The sequence below is a fragment of the Protobothrops mucrosquamatus genome, unplaced genomic scaffold (genome assembly GCF_001527695.2).
Source record: "Protobothrops mucrosquamatus isolate PMUCROS unplaced genomic scaffold, P.Mucros_1.0 scaffold574, whole genome shotgun sequence".
Taxonomy (NCBI): domain Eukaryota; kingdom Metazoa; phylum Chordata; class Lepidosauria; order Squamata; family Viperidae; genus Protobothrops; species Protobothrops mucrosquamatus.
The window spans coordinates 390,164-398,280 of NW_015386876.1; positions in this window are offsets into that span (position 1 = coordinate 390,164).

Here is an 8,117-nt window from a genome sequence, read left to right on the forward strand (position 1 = left end):
CGGGCCAGCAGTTTGAGACCCCTACCCTATACTATTCTGGACAAATGGCTGTCCCATCACATCTTAAAAACCTCCCACAACATCTGGAGGCAAATCGTTCCACTGATTAATTGTTCTGATTTGAGAAGAAATTTCTCCTTAATTCTAAGTTGGATCTCTCTTTAGTAAGCTTCCATCTGTTACTTCTTGTCTTGCCCTCAGGTGCTTTGCAGAATAGGTTGACTGTCCTCTCTGTGACTGTCTCTCAAATATTGGAAGACTGCTATCATGTCATTTCCCAGTCCTTCTAGTCATTAGACTAGAGATTCTCAGTTCCTGCAACCGTTCATAGTACAACTTATCCTCCAGACCCCCCCAATCACCTTTACTGTTCTTCGCTGCACTCTTTTTAGAGTCTCAGAATCTTTTTTGTATTGTGGTGACCAAAACTGGTCCACTAATTTAGTCACTTCGTCAAAGAACGCAATAAAGTCACTGACTCTCCAAAAGCTATGGGTGTATCTGGTTTTTGGAACACTCTTCTGGGAATTACTTTCTTTTCAACTTTGTGTAAATATTACGTATGTGCAAATACCACAAGGAGGGACACTTGTAAAGAAAAAGGATAGAAAAAGGATGGGCTGAGGTACTGGGGAAGAGATTCAAGCAGAATCCCCATCTCCTTTTATTTTCGACATCATCCACTATCTACTTTAGAACCAGTTACAATCTTCTAGAGTCATAAAGGACTTTTCGTGTAGATCAATGTTCTAAAAATTGTTTGGAAATCTGCCAAACCATTGCATCAATAGCACTGGATACAAAGTGCTAGAAATAATCCTTGTTAAAAACTTCCCCAGATTTCAAAGCCTCTTTTATATCACTTCAAAGGTTGTTCAATGGGCAGAGGCAATACACACACTACCTTCCTTTTTCTTGAGGATCAGAATGTACTCCAGCACAGAGGTAATGAGTCACTGCAATCCATGAACTAACAGTTACAGAATTACGTAATGATGAAGTTTTGAAGACCAATTGTAGCAGTATTACATGTTGTTTTCTCAATGAGGATTCTCATAGATCGATATATATTGACAAAAAATACAGTGGACTTCAACTGGTGAGGAATTCTGGGAACTGAAATCCACAAGTCTTAAAGCGGCCAAGTTTGAAGATCTCAGGTTTAGATGTTCATTGAGTTCAACTTTATTATGTAAAATCTATGGCTAAACAAGATTTGGCCCATAATTAACTATGGGTTCATATTTATTTATTTATTGAGCGTATGGCTAAATAAGGTGGTTCATGACATTTCGTTTACTGCCAACAGAAGAGAATATATGTAAGCTCAGAATTGAACTGTAGAATCTCTCTGAGCTTGCTTGCTGGCAGACGTTTTATCACTCGACTAGGTAACATGTTCAGTCCTAGAAGGAAGTAGGGTTTACTTTCTGTTTATATACAGCAGCCTGCCTGTCAGTGTCAGTGGGGGTATTATTTTCTTCCTGGCAGTTCCTTGATTAGGCTGTTGTTTACTGATTAATCCCTGCCTAGTGTTTTTGGATGTTTTAGTGTGCACCCATGAACACCAATTAGGAGTCAGAAGGTGCAATAAAAACTCCTTACATTTCACAACACATAGACAGACTTAACTATACTTTCAACTGTAAACTGTAAACATCCTAGACCAGGGGTAGGCAACCTTGGCTCTTTTATGACTCGTGGACTTCAACATGGCTGGCTCAAGAATTCTGGGAGCTGAAGTCCACGAGTCATAAAAGACCCAAGGTTGCCTACCCCTGCCCTAGACAAAGCTAAATCCAAACATCAGGGGATTCCTGGAAGTTCAGCACTCAGACAAATCAACAGGCACATAGAGATAAAGAACATTTACACACCATTCAAAAGAGACAATAAAAAAGCTAAAAAGCAAACAAAAAGACCAGAACACCTCCCCACTAACAATCAACACTAAGATAAGCAGGGATTAACACCACACAAACAATCAAGCAGTACACAACAGCTTAATCAAGGAACTACAGGTAATCCTCGACTTATGACCGCAATTGAGCCCAGAATTTCTGTTGCTAAGTGAGACATTTAGTGAGTTTTGCCCCATTTTACAACCTTTCTTGTCACATTTGTTAAGTGAATCATTGCAGTTGTTAAGTTAGTAACAGGGTTGTTAAGTAAATCTGGCTTCCCCATTGACTTTGCTTGCTAGAAGGTCGGAAAAGGGGATCACATGACCCCGGGAGACAGCAACGGTCATAAACATGAGTCAGTTGCCAAGCGTCTGAATGTTGATCACGTGACCATGGGAAAGCTGCAATGGCGATAAGTGTGAAAAATGGTCATTTTCAGTGTCGTTGTAACTTTGAATAATCACTAAACAAAACTGTCGTAAGTCGAGGACTACCTGTATCAATATAAAGAGGGCAAACCCAACTCCCTTCTAGCACTGAAGATGTTACAAAATAGATAACAAAATGTCTGCAAGTAAACTACCCAGCACCAAATAGTCCACATTTCACTTCGTCTTAATCATGGGCGGGCAGAAGAAATTTCATTCCCCAGATTTGGAGGCAGAAGTAATTTTATGCAGATGTGTAAAAAAAACTAGGACAAAACCCTAACAACAATGACGTCCTTAACTTATTTTATTATCTCAGACCACTCATTTTTCAACTTACCTTTCATGGATAGCTGAGCTTTCACCCTATCTAGTTCATTCTGAAACACATCACAAAAAGAATCAAATCAGATTAAAAAACAAAGTCCAAAACATAATTTTTTTAAAAAAAAATATGTATGTATAGGTAATGTATGCGAAGGCCAGTCAGGTTCTGTCTGAGCAAAACATGTGAGATCTGTTCACTGTTGTTCATTTTCTAAATGTTATAATTCATGTTGTTACTTGTCTCATCACTTTGGAACAATTGTCACCTTTTAATAATAATAAAAAAAACAGAAATATGGAATACAGAAGAGAATACAGAATAACAGAGTTAGAAGTCTTCTAGTCCAACCCCCTGCTCAAGCAGGAGACCGTATATCATTCTGAACAAATGGTTTGTCTCCCTTTAATAAATTTCCATCTGTTACCCTCCTGTCCTGCTCTCAGGTGCTTTGAAGAGCATGTTGTCCCTCTTTTCTCTGTGACAGCCCTTCAAATATTGGAAGACTGCTATCATGTCACTCTTAGTCCTTCCCTTTATTAGCATAGACATACCCAGCTTTCTTTTTTTTCTTTCCTTCTTTCTTTCTTTTTCTTTTCCTTCATTCCTCACACATATATTATACTATATATCAGTGATGGCGAACCTTTTAGAGACCGAGTGCCCAAACCACAACCCAAAACCCACTTATTTATCGCAAAGTGCCAGGGCCACATCAGCATTGTGGTGCCCTCGGGGGGGTTGGGGTTGGGGGCATGGCCCATTGAGTGGGCATGGCTGTGGTGGTCACGGCAGACTGGGGGTGTATGGCTGGGGTGGGCATGGCCACCTTGAAGTTGCTCATGGGGGAGACACCTGTGTGGACCGGGCAGGTTGGGGGACATCCAGGGGGTCTCTGGCGGGTGGGGCGGTGGGCAGGAGGTCCAGAATAGATGGGGGGAGGCACACAATCCTAGCTGGGACTGGGGAGCCATGGCGCCGATGGGGATCCGGCTTTCCCTGCTCGGGGTGGCCTTTGGCTTGCTGGGTGTGGGCGTGCTCTACCACCTCTACTCGAGCTTGCTAGCTGGCCACTTCGCCTCCTTTGTGCTGGGTGGGGCTGCTGCTCCGGACAGTGGTGGCGGCCTAATGGACCTGCGCAAGCTGCTGGCAGCGGCGGCGCACGTGCCCACAGAAAGGGCTCTGAGTGCCGTCTCTGGCACCTGTGCCATAGGTTCCCCACCACTGCTATATATGAATACAATATTTATTTATTTCAGAATTTTACAGTACTTGATAATGCTATCAAGCTAGGAAAAAGTCTTACAAGGAACTCGCTGAACTCTGGAAAACACCAAGGTGCAAAAGAAAAAAAATAATCCTGCTGAAGAGTACAGAGGATTAGCAGAAATGAAAACTGACAATTTTGCCTATGTACTATTTTATTGCTAATTGTTAATATTTTAAAAATATATTTACAGGGTTTATTGTGTGTTAGCATTCTTTTAAGCATTTGTGAATGAAATGACAAAACCAGCATATAAATATGTTATATAATAACTATATAAATGAAAGAATTCAGTACACCAGCAGAGATTATTTCCTAGAGGATAAAAAATCAGGAGATTACAAGATCTCAAAACTGTCCTCCTCCCGGGTTACACCTCCTCATTTAAAAGGGTCCTTTATCTTCTGTAAATTATTTGGAGGGGAGCAGGAATTGTAAGATTCCAGAAGATGCAAGGCTGATAGCTTCCTGAAATTTCTTTTCTCCGGGAAAATGTTGAATGAAACCTCCCAGTTGATAATCAACCTCATCAATATTTAAAGTTATGAAACTTTTCATATTAGGAAATTGGATAATGAAAGAGATATTTCTCTATACACTAGTTGTTTAAAAGCATTTCTGTGACACAAAACCCATGGAATTGACTTTCTCTCTTTGAAGTCTCCAAACCTGTATTTACCACAGCATAATATAGTACAGTAAGTTAGCAGCTGGCACCAATTGCAACCTTTAAAAATATGTTATTCATCTCATATTGCATGAAGATGAACATTCTTACATTTGCTCATACTATCCTATTCAGAAAAATGCTTTTCAAAATTTGAAGAAGAGACTGGTACGATAGCTCACAAACCCTCCACCCAAATTTAATTAATAGGTTTACTAGCACAAACTATTCATTTTGTAAAAAAAAAATCCTTCAGTACTAATATTGTCCATTGCCTTGACATTCAGCCTGGGAATACAAGAAGGACACAAGCCTTATCTGTAAAGCTTTTCTGCATTGAATGGGACATCTAGCGGAACCAGCTGCTTAAACAAATCCTTACAGAATGATAAACACAGCTTAGACATGCTTCCAAGTATTTCTGACATTTCAGTTACCTAGTTCATTCAGCATAGATAAGATGGATGGTTTAATCTCTTTAGTAACTAATTCTGATGACAACTGCACACCAGCTTTATAAATAAAAAAAGCCAAAACGTATTTTAATAATTGGCATAAAATAAAATGAAAAAATTATCCTTCTGAACTGAATTACTAACAATATGTTACACTTAATTTTTATTCATGATTTTTCAAAACCATCATGATACTAATTCTTACTTTCACATCTGTAATATATTACACAAATTGAAAAAAAATATATACAAAAATATGATCCCTTTAAAAATTTGCTTATTTATCACCTTGTATGCCAGCTCAGTCACTGAAATGATGACAACATATTAAATTTCAAAAAAAGCAAAATGAAAGAAAGAAAAGAAAAATTAAATAAATAACAATACATTCAGTACACCAGGGAAAGGAACCATCTCAACTGCAATAATAACAACAAGATGATATACTATCAGGGAAAGATCATCTCATCCTATCCTAGGATCTCCTGAAAGTGCCAAGTTTTTACTTTCCATCAACTTTGAAGTATCATCATCTTCTTTTCATGCTTGCCTATAAACTGTGCTATGCTCACACAAAATATGCCAAGAATATCATTCATGTATATACATGTGTATGTATGTATGTATGTATGTATGTATGTATATATATATATATATGTATATATATATATGTATATATATATATATATATAGATAGATAGATAGATAGATAGATAGAGATAGATAGATAGATAGATAGATAGATAGATAGATAGATAGATAGATATATGGTAAAACTATAAACAAAAGTGAACACCAGGAAAGTAAAAAACTACAAAAGTTTTAATAAATTACGACCCAAGCTTTCGCCGGCTCACTGCCGGCATCCTCAGGGATCTATGTAGGTCAATGGGAGCACGCTTCTTATAATCAAGCCGCCTTTGCGCCCGGCCCGTGGGCGCTACCACGGAGCTCCACCAGCCAATCGCCGTTCCCACCCCGCTTTCGTTCTACTTAGCCAACTCACCTGCGCTGTTCCTATCCCTGCGCAACTTGCGTACCTGCATACTTCCATACTTCACCCCCATTAACCAGTCGAGAGCGCACATCTGCCCTACCTTGCTCTGCAGGCACCCCTCTCCACCCATTCAGCCTTTTCCCCCCCTTTTTTATCTCCTCCGTGTTTCCCATATCCTTCATCTCTCCCCTCTCTCTCTCCCCGCTAAAGCCATTTCCCACACTCGTGAGGTGGCCGCACGAGGACGTGCGATCACCCCTAGGGCAGGACCGTGTTATTCTCCTTCTCCTCCTCTCCCCGTCGTTCTCCCTCTCCTCCTCTTCCCACACCTTCCACCCCCCTCTTCTTTCAAAGTCTCTCCGTTCCCACGTAGCACGGCTGCACAGGAGCGCGTGACTGCTCCCAAAATGGAGCAACACCTTTCTCCCTCTCCTCTTCCCACACCTTCCACCCCCCCTTCTTCTTTCAAAGTCTCTCCGTTCCCACGTAGCACGGCTGCACGGGAGCGCGTGACTGCTCCCAAAATGGAGCAGCATCTTTCTCCCTCTCCTCTTCCCACACTTTCCATCCCCCCCCTTCTTCTTTCAATCGAGGTCTCTCCGTTCCTACGTAGCATGGCTGCGCGGGAGCGCGTGACTGCTCCCAAAACGGAGCAGCATCTTTCTCCCTCTCCTCCTCTTCCCACACCTTCCATACCCCCCCTTCTTCTTTCAATCGAGGTTTCACCGTTCTCACGCTGCACGGGAGCGCGTGACTGCTCCCAAAACGGAGCAGCATCCTTCTCCCTCTCCTCTCACACCTTCCATTCCCCCCTTCTTCTTTCAATCGAGGTCTCTTCGTTCCTCCATAGCGCGGCTGCGCGGGAGCGCGTGACTGCTCCTAAAACGGAACAGCATCTTTCTCCCTCTCCTCTTCCCACACCTTCCATCCCCCCCCTTCTTCTTTCAATCGAGGTCTCTCCGTTCCTCCGTGGCGCGGCTGCACAGGAGCGCGTGACTGCTCCCAAAACGGAGCAGCATCTTTCTCCCTCTCCTCCTCCTCCTACGGGGGATGTCATATCCATTCGCAGGGCGGCCGTCTGGGGACGTGTGATTGTCTCTGCAACATCTCGGAGCTATTCGTCTCTCTCTCCCCGTGCTTCCAAACACGCCGGGGTTAACGGGGAGTGCTGGGGGTTCCCCCCCTTCTTCCTCCAAGGTCTACGGGCATGAGCGTTCCATGCCCTTAGTGCCAGATGTGCCTGGCATAAGTCTACATGTCTGTTAATGGAATTCTCTCCTGACAGCCAGGCCTCCTTCAACAGCCTACCGCCTTTGGTGTTGCCACCAGCAATCACCTGCATGCCATCCAGATCAAACTTGTGGCCGGTCTCCATCATGTGCGTCCACAGCTGGGAATACGGCTCTCCCCTCTTTATGGCGAGCCTGTGTTCGTGGACCCTTGTTCCAACTCTTTTTGAAGTCTCTCCCACATAGTTAGCAGAGCACTCGTTGCATTCGATTTTATAAACAACCCCTGACTTCTCTGCCGTGGGGAGCGGGTCCTTGGGCCTCATGACGCCAGACCGTAACGTGCAGCTGGGTTTATGGGCCACTCTAACCCCATACGGGGCCAACAGTCTAGCTGTTGCCTCTGACAGATTGCTGATATAGGGGAGAGTAACCCGGGTCGCCTGGGGAGACAGTCCTTCAGGCTGTTGGTTAACCGGGGGCCTGGGTGGGGCGCTGTACCTCCTGACAAACTTCATTGGGTACCCATTGTGTTTGCACACCTGGAGGAGATGTCTCCTCTCCTCCGCCCTAGCCTTGGCCGTGCTGCAGTGGGAATTCACCCTCTTGAAGAGGGTTCTGATGCAGCTGACCTTGTGGGCCATAGGATGATTACTATCAAAGTGTAACATCCTATCGGTGTGAGTCGGTTTGCGGTATACCTTGGTCTGGAGGGTTCCATCCAACCGGCGACGGACCAGAACATCTAAAAATGCCAGTTCTCCCTGCCGTTCTTCCTCTTCGGTAAACTGTATATCCGCATAAACCGAGTTAAGCACCCCCACAAAGCGAGCCTTCTGATCCCT